General features: G+C 40.8%; 1 protein-coding gene across 4 annotated transcripts in view; it reads right to left on the reverse strand.

Annotated features, from left to right (window-relative positions):
- The window catches only part of CABCOCO1 (ciliary associated calcium binding coiled-coil 1), a 52,422-nt gene that overhangs the window by 14,694 nt on the left and 24,140 nt on the right, over positions 1 to 13,588 (reverse strand). The gene's annotated exons all lie outside the window — the stretch shown is intronic.

Here is a 13,588-nt window from a genome sequence, read left to right on the forward strand (position 1 = left end):
TTATATATAACATGGGATTTTGCTCATTAGTCACTTGAAGGAAAATACAGAGGACAAGCTGTTGACTGATACGACGCTTGCTCTAGTTTTTCAAAAAACATAATCATAGGATCATAAGGCTGACAGGGCTCTGAACATCTCTGTGGTCCAATGAATTAAGATAATGAAATAAATGGGACTTACTTCTGGATAAACATGGCTAGGCCTAGGCTGAAAAACTGTACATTTTCTGTGGTGTGGTTTAAAGGTCAAGGGAACCCCCACTACCAAACAATAAAATTCAATACAGTAAAGGTAAATTAAATATACTCTAAGCTGTGCATTCAGGCAGGATTCTCCATTTATTCACCCATATTTTAGAAGATTTTAATGTGCCTCAAACCAAGAGCACACAACATGGGAAGATAGAAGCTACATACACACCGTCCATTTAAAGCACATTACTTCCACTAAATAATCCTGCAAACTGTAATCTGTTAAGGGTGTTGGGAACTGTAGGGAAAACTACAGTTCCCAAGATTCTTGGTCAGAAGTTATGTGCAATCCTGTTCAGATAAGGGGGAGGCAGGCAGGAGAAACCACAATGGCCTCAACCCCGATTCATCAATGAATGTGAAAGCACTGGGGGAATCTGGCAACCATAAACTCCAGGGTAAAATTACTGCAATACGGCATAAATTCACATTGCATTGTTATACCAATTATGCGTCACTTGTGATTGTAAAAACACAGTAAGGGAAATATAAGCTCATCTGGGGCCAGGTGGGGGTTCTTTCTAAAAACCAGCCAGCTCGCTAACAAAATGTTTGAAAGCCTTAGCGCCGTATCACAGTTGAAGATCTCAAATGAACCACTTTTCTCAAGGAACTAGTGGCCTCCAGTGTAACACATGAATCAAACCAGCTGTGTGTTCTATTATAAACAATTTTAGATCAAACAAGACCAACATGTGAGTTGGATGAAATTCAGTTAAATGGGTGCTAAACAAAGCAGGACAACAGAAAACTTATCAAACTAACTCCCCAGACCAGGCAAGCCATAGAAGCTGCAAAACTGGGGAAATGGGAACTGTGATATATTCAGAAGCCAGAAGTGTTGTTTTTATTAGGCCTTAGACAGCATCGGAAAGTGTTATTTCCAAGCGTTGTTGGGCTTGAAATAGTTTCTACTGTGACTTGCTTTGAAAACTGCCAGCAAATCATGTTATTAAATCAGGGTGTTTAAAATGTGTTTAACTAAGAGTGGGAAGAAACAATAACCATCTTCCACCAAATAGTTTCCCCCTGAAGTGAATTGTTACATAACACAGCCATTTTACTCCTTATCCCTCGCCATCTGTAATTTAATTTCCATTTCTTAAAAGCGTGAGAGATGACATTTGTTTAAACAAGATCCCCATAATCATGAAGGGTTTAACCTCAAGCTGAGATTCATGAGAAAAGGTTCTGTGCTGCAGAAAAACAGTATGAAGCTTCAGATGCGATTGGGAATGGGTGAGGAAACAGAGCGTTTGAATGCTTGCGTTCAACCTTCTCTGCTTTGTGACTCTTTTTCCATTCTTCCGGAGGGAACATCAGCTGAAAGATTTTTCTTTTTGACATTCTGTTTGGAGCCAAATGTTCCACATAATTCGGACTAATTTCTGCAGGCTTGTTAGGAGTCTCAATGTTTCAAGTTTCACCTCCATAGCAAATAGGATAAGGATTTAAGATTTATGTTGACCAACACCATGGATGATATTAAGGCAGGAGTTGTGATTTTAATTTTTTTAAAGGGATTTTACATTCATATGGATGTCTGAATGAAAGAAAGAGAGGTTATTCTTCAAGTGCTTGCTGATTCTTATGTAGCCAAAATGGTACCACCCAGGCTGAAGAGGGAGGCTTGACAGCACCCTAGGTTTTTCAGAAGGACCAGAAAAAAATACAGCTCTGGGGGGAAATCCTAAGGAAGAAAAAACTTCAAACATATTCCAGTGAGGACTAAGCATGCTCAGTAGCCAAATCTGACCAGGAGGCAGGGAGACAAAAAAGCAGGTGAATGGGATGGGAACTGGATATCCAAGGAAAACGGAATGGCTGGTTGGTTGGATCCTAAACAGGGATGTTCCACACATTTAACATTTTGTTGCCGGTCTCACTTGTCCTTCAAAAAAATATGTAATTCAGGAAACCAGTCCTACTAATGAGGACTATATGAACTGGATAAAGATCGTGAATAGAGTGCTGTGTGCTAGCCCAACAAAAATACTGTGTTCTCTTGGTGAGACAACCGGAAGTTGCATGAGGCTAGTTACAGCTACACTGCTCAGGTATGCCAACCCATCAAGGCCACAAGTGTGAAGAAAAGGAGACATGGTGAGATGAAGAAGTAGTTAGCACAGGGTCTAACCCCAATCATTTTCACACTGAAATAACCCAACATTTCAATGGGACTTGTATCTAAGGGATTGTGCATTTAAAAATTGTGAGACAGGCAAAATAAATTAAAATGGTTTGGGTGTCAAACACAGATCTGAAATTGCACTGAAATGGATCTGGGCAAGCATTGCTCTCCAAGGACATCGGGAATTGCCCAACCATCAATCAGCAATTGTGAACCTGTAAGCAGGGGCAACACTGAATATGGAAGAGCAAGCCAGCAAGGAAGGGACAGCAAAGAAGGTACAAGAACAGAGCAAGAGAACATGCAAAAACATCAGCTTGGCAAGTGCTCTGCTATGCGATTTCCACTTTACATTGGCCTGATTTATGGGATGCAACCCCAGTACATGCCACATCATCACCATACAAACAATAAAACGGGAGCTTCACTCTGCGTCTCCCTAACAGGAGCAAAATTTATGGGTCCCACTCTTATACGTGGTTCATGCAGAACTAAATGAGCAACAAAAATGCTTCAACTGACAGAAAGCTTTCTTTAAAGAAAAAAACTTGCCCATCTGATTATGCAAATATTATCTTCTGTGTTATTTACACCTATAGGTATACTCCACCAATAAATTATCGTACTTTTCTGTGTATTAGACGAGGGTTTTTTACTCCAAAAGAAAGTAAAAAATGGGGGTCATCTTATGCATGGGTAGTGCAGAGTGGGGATGAGTGATTGGTTGCATCCGCAAGCAGGATCTAGCGATTGGGTAGGTGAATGGTGTCTGCTGCAAGGGCTGCTTTGTCAAATGGGTGGGTTATTAGAGGATGCATCAAGGGCTGCTTTGGATTGGCTGCCGCTTCCGCAATTTGGCTTGTGTTGCTTGCGATTCTTAGCGTTTGCCAGTTGGGTGAGTGATATTTGGTTCGGCATTCCACCCCCCCCCAATGGCTCATTTTCTTAAATTTGAGCCCCCCAAATAGGGGGGCATTTTATACACCTTATATTCCATCTTATAGACGGAAAAGTACGGTATGTTGTAAACCAAACTGGATGCAGAGCTCCCTATGCCTGAGATCATGTCCAGTAGAACCCCTGCTCTGCTTTGTATTTAAAGATGATAAATGAGTTCCTTCCTCATGGAAATGAGTTATAGACACCAAAGTAACGCCTTATCCTGTCCCTTAACTCCTGGAACATCACATCACTTGAATGCATGTATGTTTAAAATGAACAGCCACTCAGCCACCAATATTCTAATTTACTCAGAGCTGCTGATTTTAAGAATCTTTTTCCATTGACTCTCCCATCCCTTCCTCTCCCACTGATTTTTTCCTCAATATTCCAGCTTGATAAGAACAGGGCAAGTCAGAGCAGACTCCAACAATTGATGACATTCCATGTATAATCTGGTATCTTAAAATTAGACATTTCCTGCAGGAAAGCAGCAGCACCCTTTGGTCATTATACGTATATTGGATCCACTTTATGATTTTTTAAAAACCCAAAAAACACCCACCCAACCCAGTAACATTACAACCAAAATTTATAATAAAAATCATCACATAAGATCTCAATCAAACTGAGTCACACTATCAGCTTCCAAGTCAACATGCTGCCAGTAAAGCTGGCAAACTGCCCAGAAAAAAAGTGGGCAGCAGCTGGTGGATTTGATTACCATCTGTAAATCTTCTAATGTGTAAAGGTAAATTGGTTTGTCTCCATCTAGTGATCAATCGCATTTAGGAGAAAAGCTGAGTGGAATTTTAAAATACTAATAATTGGGGAATATCTATTGAGGAATAACTCAAGCATCTTGACTGAAATATGTGTTCTAGGAAAACAACAACAACTTTACGTATGACACAGACTTTAAAAGGATGGCTTTAAGCAAGTGTGAGCCAAGTCTTCAATATAAAGGGTATTAACCAGATTTCATAAGCTTGCATTTATTTCAATTTCAGCACATCAGAACACAACGCACAGCAAACCGTGAATGGGGAACATGTGTTAGTTGTGGTTTGCGCGCTATGACGTATCGAACCTACCAAGGTAGAAAATCACTAAAATTCACTTTGAATGGTCGGCGACCCTTTTCTGCGGCACTTAATGCCATTTTTATACCTTATTTGGAAAGAGACCAAAACTAGCTTTATTTTGAGACCCAAATAAGCCCAATTGGTTGAAAAATATGCAGAACAGGAGGTTTTTCCTAAACTTGACGCAGAAATTGGATTAGCCTAAATTGCGTGAAAATCGGAATTAAAAAAAAATTCTCCTGAGACCAAAAAAATCTTAAAAAATTAATTTGAGGTTATCTCATAGGTATGTACAAACACAAAAAAAATTGAACAAAATCTGAGACGTGAGAGCACAGTAGAGTATTAAAATCAGGTGATTTGGCATGGAATGACCCAGATACTACGTCTGCACTGAAGAAGAATCTAGACCAGGGTTTCCCAAACTTAGGTCTCCAGCTGTTTTCAGACTATAACTCCCATTCTCCCTAGCTTGCAGGACTAGTGGTCAGCATGATGGGAATTGTAGTCCAAAACCAGTTGGAGACCTAATTTTGTGAAACCCTGATCTAGACCATGTAGCAAGTTATCTCTGCAATCTGTGTTAAGCTTTTACGTTTTCCCTGTCCATCTTCAAAGTAAATTGTAGACATATCATTTAAAAGAAATGTTGTGGCTGCTGAAAAAATTGAACATAATGAATGTTTTCTCATGAATGTCTATGAGAACTCTATGATTCACGCATGCAGTAAGCCCCACCAACCCAGTATCTTTTAAATAAGACATTTATTTTGATTTACTACAAAAAATGAATCACTGTAACTGATTTTTTTTTAGTATGAGAGTGGGTTTCCAATTCTTTGTTGTACTTGGAAAAAGACATTTACTACTTTGTAAGAAGTTCAGCTAAAGGGACTCTGGTGTAATTGCAATTGTTATACATGCAGTTTGACCTCAACTAGTGCACCAACAAAATGTCAGATTTAATCAGAAGCAGATCTACTGCATAAAGGCTGCTTTTATGGAAAATGTGACAGCCCAGTGAGATGCTCAGCTGTGAGAACAGGGGAAAAATAAGAGTTGATGTGTACCAACAGCAATTGTGCTAATTTATTATAAATTATGAATCCTTTTTTGTGGAAGAAATAATAATGGATAAGTGTAGCTTTGGGCTAATTTTAATTCTCTCTAAATAAGGATAAGTGATGTTGAAATAACTTAGAAGAAGTAAGAGTGCAGAATGCTCCGAAGAGACTTGCTGTGATTTTGTCCTTGTTCTTAGTGTTTCAGTGCCAGCTACATCATCTTATCCTGCTTCCATGAAAGGGTGCTGGTGATGGAAAGCAAACTTTGCTGTATGAGGAATAGTTTTACTCTCTTTTTTCTACTTAAACAAAAATAGGAGAAAAGCAAGAACTATGCCGTCTTAAGATCTATCAAATTCTATGTGACAAGCTGAAGATGTTTGTGAATAGGAAGAAATGTTGAGGGCAGAGGGGAAAGTTGCCACAAGAAGTTTGGAATTCTATCTGGGCAAATCTGAACAATTATGCAGTTTGTTCTGTATCATTGTGAGAATTCTGCAAAATCATGGATGCGATTAAGATTTGATTGATGATAAGAGGATGAAAATGGGGAATGCGGAAGACAAACTTCATTCACTGTTGGTGGATGTGCCCAGAAGCAAAGAAGTACCGGCAAAGTATTGTATATAATATTTCAAAATGTTCCCTTTCCTTACAACCTAAAGTTTTACTGCCAACTTGTTTGAAATATATTGTACCAAAGCATGGAGAACTATTGTACCATATGGCTACTAGTTTTCATTCCATGGTTAATAATTTTATTTCATGAGTTTGTGTACTTGATCACAGTCACCTCTAAGTGGTGTACAGAAGACCCAAAACAATAAGGCTAAAACGAGTTAAAACTCAAAATCAGAATTCAATTAAAAATGGCCTACTGGAATAAAAACAAGTCTTCAGTAAGTGCCAGACATTCAACAGGAAAGGGGCCTGCCTGACCTCAACTTGAAGGAAGTTACACAAAACTGGGCCCATAGTATTGAGGCTCATGTTGCTTTTTGCACTGTAAAAACTACAGGATCAAGCACACATCCTTCATACAGGTCAAACGCAGACAGTCTTAAAGCCAAAGTGAAAATAAACTGGAACTTTGTGCAAACGTTAACCGTAGTTACAGTAATGAGCATAATTACTGTTCCTTGTCTCTATTTTGCTCACCAAGGACTGCAATACAGACTGAGACTTGCCCCTTTACAGATATACCGCTAGAGCTACACTGTGAGGACTATTGAGTCTCACACAATGTGGTTCCTTAGCAAAAATTATGAGACACGGGAAACTGCTTTGATCCATTTGGACTGTTGCAAAGTGGGGGAACATCTGCTCTGCATACAGAGGGTTCAGTCGCCCACAGGTCCAGGTAGGCAGGCTGGGAATGTCCCCTAACTGAAACCATGGGGGAGCAGCTGCAAGTCCGTGCGGATAATATTGAGGTAGATGGACCAATGGTCTGGCTCCATAATGCAGCTACCTAGGTTCCTCTTTGGAAAAATCCAAAAGCCACTGTAGGATAACATTGTTATTAGGACAAGCGAAAATGTCACAAAATAGTGAGCAAACTTCCATGTTCTCCAGAACAATTATTCAGGACAGATGCTGAGCAAAACAGAACAGTGGAGTGGGGGAGAAAAAACTGGCAATGTTGGAATCCACCCAACGTGAACTAAACCTTTTTAAGCTTCTTTTTCACATCTTCCCCTGTACAAGACATCAAAACTGTAAAAGGGGCTTTGGAAACACTCAAAACGAAAATTTCCAGGACAGATCCCTTACCAGGATGTTATTTAAAACTCACCAATTCTATTGTTTCCTATTTTTGCAGACAGCTCACAGATTAGTGCTTATGGGAGTCGAACTGTTCACAATATGACCCTGCTTGGAATCTGTAGTCATTTAGCACAGCTAGCAAGCTCTCTTCTGTCTGCCACCCCCCACCCCCTTGAAATCAACCAGAATAGGAGAAATTCAAAACAAGGTCCTAACAGTGAAATGAGATCATCCATAAAACGTTATCACACACTGAAGCTCTTTTAAACAGCACCTCCAACCCCTTGTCATCTTATGCTTAGTTTTAGCTAATACCCAATACTTTGTCACAATCTTGATGCCTCCATCATCTAAGCATCTGGAGGAGGAGAAAAGGACAGAGTGTGAAGAAAGAGTTGCGAGTGGAGCAGGTGGAGCAGTGACCCTTTCCCCATCCTGTGGAGCCCATGGGAAATTCAACAAACCTGCTATACCTGGAACCGAGAGCGGAGACTGCAGCTGAATGGGACACAGCTGTGGGAAATATGAGGAAGTACCTTCCACCTTGGGCTTGCCCATAAAAAAACAAATCTAGATTGAGAGACTAGAGTGATGTCCGCTGTTTCCAGGAACTCTTCTCATTGCGAGACTTTTATGGGTGAGCTGAGAGTTTGGATCCAGAGGACAAGAGGGAGGGTGTGTAAGAAGGCAAATGGATTGATACTGATTTATATATATTAGTAACTTTGTATTGGTGTAACGTTTTTATATGTAACTGTGCATTTTTGTAATACTGTAAGTTGTCTATTAAGGGACCGCAGGTGGCGCTGTGGGTTAAACCACGGAGCCTAGACTTGCTGATCGGAAGGTTGGCGGTTCGAATCCCCGCGACGGGGTGAGCTCCCGTTGTTCGGTCCCAGCTCCTGTCATCCTAGCAGTTCAAAAGCACCTCAATGTGCAAGTAGATAAATAGGGACCTCTCTCCGGTGGGAAGGTAAACGGCATTTCCGTGTGCTGCTCTGGTCCGCCAGAAGTGGCTTAGTCACGCTGGCCACGTGGCCCGGAAGTTGTCTGCGGACAAGCGCCGGCTCTCGGCCTCTTGAGCGAGATGAGCACGCAACCCCAGAGTCGGTCACGACTGGACCTGATGGTCAGGGGTACCTTTACCTTTACCTTTAAGTTGTCTATTGTTGCTTCAGTACACTGCTTAGAGATATTTTTAGTATATTAAGCAAGGGGGAAATAATCAATCAATCAATCAATCAATGCATAATATAATTTTATGGATGACCCCAAATCCTGGGCCCTTGTACCAATTCCCCAAACAACATAATTCCCCAAGCAACATAATTCTACCACTCGTTTTGTTGAATCAGTCATTTTTGGAAATAGGTGGAAGTCAGTGACAATATTGGCTGCAATCCTATACCCACTGACCTGGGAATAAGCCCTGTTGAACTCGAAGAGTCTTATTTCAGACATGCATAATTGTATTGTTAACTGAGAAACCCAGCTGCCATCCCAATATTACATCTTCTCAAGTTTATTTTGTTTCTAAAGATCAGAAGCCCTTTCCTCTAAATGAAATCCCTTTATTGAAGAATCCAAAATACTCACACGTACGCTTCATGAATATTCACCGGGAAAACATAAAAGCATACCCTCTGAACGGAATTTTCATACTGAATCCAAAATGTAGCAAATGAATGTAGCCTAACAAAGCATTTTTTTTTGCAAGAGATTAAACTTCTTGTTAAACTTGAACAACTGAAATTGCTGGTGCCCCATCCTCTTTCCTGTGAAAAGGAGCCGATATGCAGAGCAGGCATTAACAGGCTACTAAAATAACTTTTATCCCTACATTCCGCCTTTAGAAATGTTTTTCAAGGCATCACTCTTGCCTTTATCAGACAGAAGCTAGCAACCAAAACAATTCAGCACCATCTTCTGTTCTTGACCTCGTGAGGGACTCTATGCTGAGAAACAATGTAAATACTTAAGACTGAAACATTCTACTCTCTTCTCAAATTTAATCACCGATTACTTCCTCCCTTTTATCCAGCTTTTACAAAGGAGCAGATTTTCTAGACGGAATTTGCATTCTCCATGACTCATGCCTCGTGGTGTACTGACATGCAACCCAATGAAAAAAGGTAACATTGCATCTGGGGTAAAGAAAGGTAAAAGGTAAAGGACCCCTGGACAGTTAAGTTCAGTCAAAGGCGACTATGGGGTTGCGGCACTCATCTCGCTTTTCAGGCCGAGGGAGCTGGCGTTTGTCCACGGACAGCTTTCTGGGTCATGTGGCCAGCAAGACTAAACCGCTTATGGCGCAACGGAACACCTTGACGGAAGCCAGAGTGCACGGAAATGCCGTTTACCTTCCCGCGAAACTGATTGGCAGCAGCTTTCCAGGGTTTCTGGCAGAAATCTTTCCCGGCACCTATTTATCTACTTGCACTCGTATGCTTTCAAACTGCTAGGTTGGCAGAAGCTGGGACAGAGCTCAGAAAACGGCAACCATTATTAAGCTACAGCAAGGCCAAGAAATACAATGCACTAGGAAGGATGGTTAGTATACAAAAACCACAGCATAAAAAAGGTGGGAAGGGCAGGTTGTTCTTTGGCCAACTGTGGTCCAGAGGTTTGGCGCAGCCAGCCCTTTATAGGATAGGGACGGACTGGAATGAAGCCTGCTCCACTTCAGTCCTCTCCCAAGCCCGGCCCCCTCAGACTGTCCAGACTGTCCAGTTTCAAATGCCTGCATTGCAGGTTGTTGGGCCAGATGACCCTTCCAACTCTACGGTTCTATTGAATGCCCTTGACATTTATTACCTTCATTGCATTTTGCTTTGTATCTTGCAAGTTGGGCCGAGGCGGGGGGGGGGGGGGAGAGACACGACAACATAAATCACTCCAGGCAATGATACTATTTTCCATTGTACTGCACTTCAGATTTAAAATATTAAAAAAAAATTCAAGTTGCATTTGTCAAACATGATTATTCCCTTAGTGCTTATAAGCTTGCTTAATATAAACTGCCTGAAGCTGAAATTAATAAAATTTACCAATGGCTTATTATTATTATTCAGTGAAGCTTGTGGACCATAACTGACTGGAATCCTATTGTTTTCAGTGTCACAAGCAACTTTAGTTGGCTTTTCCCTCACAATCTCTACAACCACAGCATTAACCCATTTTCAACCACCTCTACAACATCAACATTTCAGTATTTCTAGATTCATGGCAACAGGACTTTAGTAGTGAGATAACCTGTGTCAGGGATAACCTGTGTCCGTTTGTATTAATTGAAACATTCTGATTTTTGATACTGTTTACCGTTGTATCCTTCTGGGGTGGGCTTATTTACATTGTTGCTACAGTTCCTCAATCTGGGTTTTAGTGTGTGTTTTAAAACAGTTACTGTACAGATACTATACACTGTATAATATGTTTTTATCATAGTATACATATATAGGCTGTAAATGTCTTTGAGACTATATTAAAGTGATCTGCGAGTCTAATAAATGAAATCAAAACAATCCCAAGCCCATTTTATTACTGAAAAATTATTTTTAATCATGCAATCGTTACTCCCTTTATTAGTTACCTGTCCCAATGAGGATTATTCCCAAACAACAGAAATTCTTCGTTTGGAATGCCAAGTCAAATTTAACCTGTCCTTTTTGCCGCTTTAGTGCCATGAGCTGCATTAAATAGTAGCTAGGAAAAGCAGATATAAGACTGACGCATGCCTTTGATTGTCCCCCCTGTGCAATTAATTCATCCTGAGCATCTCTGAAAGGATGATTTTCTGATTCAGAAGGAATTATAATACCCAGATAGAAGACTTTTAAGAAACAGAATTATAAGCAAAGTAAGATTCCTGACCTATTGCTCTGGAATGAACGCTTTGTCTTTTTCCAAAGAGTAAATTTCTAAACAAATACAATATCCTCAAGGCATGTATCCGACAGGCATTTTGACGGAAAAGCATTTCCAGACAGAGAGCAATGGGAAAGATGTTTCTGAAACTCCCACATGAGGGCACTCTAGTGCCCTCTGGTAAGAAATTTCTGAAGAGCAACTTAATCTTTATGCAATATCACTTTTTAAACCAATTTTGACTGTACTCAAAATTTAAATGAGCACGTACACACACCTACAGATCTCCAATAACAGAGGCAGGTGAAAGAATAATTCCATTAAATATTCTCTTTGAAGAACAATCATTATGGGTTAATTTAGTCTTTCCTCTATGTAAACGCTTGAAATAGGAATCCAAAATCCTGTAGAGATTCAAAAGCTAACAAGTGGTTTCTATTAGAACAAATGAAGGACCATTAAGGGAACTGCATGAATAACACGGAAGAATTACAATGATAAATGGACACCATGAATAATGCAGTGAGGAAAACCGCGTGAAAATGTTAAACAGGAATTTGAAGAACTTTGGACAAGTGACCTCTTCACCTGCATTTCCCCCGTTTGTATAAAGGAGGAGACCTGAAGAATATGTACAAGTGCAAAAGCAATACTTGCACCATCAAATTCATTATTTTAAATTAAAAATGCACAGCAGCAGCATTCTACCTACCTTAGGGTTCCTTTCTACTCTCAGAGTTCACCTGAGAGAGCTGTAAATTACAGAAGCCCACCAGTCACAAAATGGTGGTGCCTGTCACAAAATGGCAGCAGATGGAGGCACAATCAGCTGGCAATTACATATATCACCTTTCTACTAATTTATCCACCTTTCAAAATTGCTAAATTCTTTGCCACAGAGTTCCAGGGAACCAGGCAGAGGGCCTTCTCGGTAGTGGCGCCCTCCCCGTGGAACGCCCTCCCACTAGATGTCAAAGAGAACAACAAGTACCAGACTTTTACGAGACATCTGAAGGCAGCCCTGTTTAGGGAAGCTTTTAATGTTTGATGTATTACAGTATTTTAATATTTTTTTGGAAGCCGCCCAGAGTGGCTGGGGAAGCCCAGCCAGATGGGCGGGGTAGAAATATATTATTATTATTATTATTATTATTATTATTATTATTATTATTATTATCCATATTATTCTCCATATTGCAAGGAGTTCCGTAGCTCAGCTTTCCTTGAACACGGTCCACTGTACCCAATGTGCTAAGAAAGCCAAGGGACTCAATACAGAAGAATTTCCCCGTGTCAACTGCCCAATTACTTATGCAAGAAGGCTTTCGGGTGACAAACCCAGCTGATCAGTACGTATTGGCCAAATTTTGGTAGTGCAGGCCAAGTCTGTGTGCTTCTCCAGAATCAAGTCATGGAAGAAAGCAGTCTTTCTTTTTTGGTCAACCTCTTGTTCACCAGCAGCAAGGCCAAGACAGAGGAGCTGACAGATGTGGAGGCCACATGTTTCAAGTCGGGAAAGAAATCGGGAGCAAGAAGATCTCTTGGTGGTCCTCCAGCCCATTTGATTGCGTGTCTCCCCACTGCCAAACATCTAGTGCCCCAAAACTACTTGAATTAACTACAACATGCTCCATTCTCCTTGACAGACACATCTCTCAATATCGACTTATTATTATTATTTCTTCAATTTCTACACAACCCTTCAACAAAGAAAAACAATGCCTCTCAATTTAAAAGATCATAGATTGTTTAATTAGCTGAAGTCCTGGGAGAAGAGGAATGTTTTTGCCTGGCACCTAAAGATATGCAACAAAGGTACCAGGCAAGCTTCCCTGGGGAGAGCATTCCACAAATGGGGAGCCACCACAGAAAAGGCCCGTCCTCGTGTTGCCAGCTTCCAGACCTCTCATGGAGGAAGTACATGAAGAAGGGCCTCAGATGTCTATCACAGGGTCTGAGTCAGTTCATATGGGAAGACGCAGTCCTTGAGGTGTTACAGACCTGAGCCATTTAAGGCTTAATAGGTCAAAGCCAGCACTTTGAACTGGGCCCAGAAACCGCCAGTGCAGTCGGGCTAGGATTGGCAATATATGGTCAAACCATCTTGCCCTTGGTGAGCAGAGGTGGAGACAAAATAGCACAGTGTTATTAGCATCCTTTCTGCTTCAGGATGGGCAGTTCAAAACTAGGACACTGGCAATATCATGGTCTCTTGTTTCTCTCCCAGACTGTGTCAACTACAAACACAGGAAAAGTCAGCTCAAATTCTGAACTCACTGACCTTTCTATAAAATTCATTTCTTTAATTAGAAGGAAGACAAACATGGAGGAGAGTTTCTGCTCTGAGATTTAAGAGCATGCTCAAAGCGGGTTTGAAACTCATGGGTTTCTACATGCCACTCCTTCTCTTAGCATTGCTAAATGTTTCCATTGTCTTATGTTTTGATTATTCAGTCAGTCCAAACCCTATGCCAAATGTACCCG

Source organism: Podarcis tiliguerta, assembly GCF_965153285.1.
Source record: "Podarcis tiliguerta genome assembly, chromosome: 5".
Taxonomy (NCBI): domain Eukaryota; kingdom Metazoa; phylum Chordata; class Lepidosauria; order Squamata; family Lacertidae; genus Podarcis; species Podarcis tiliguerta.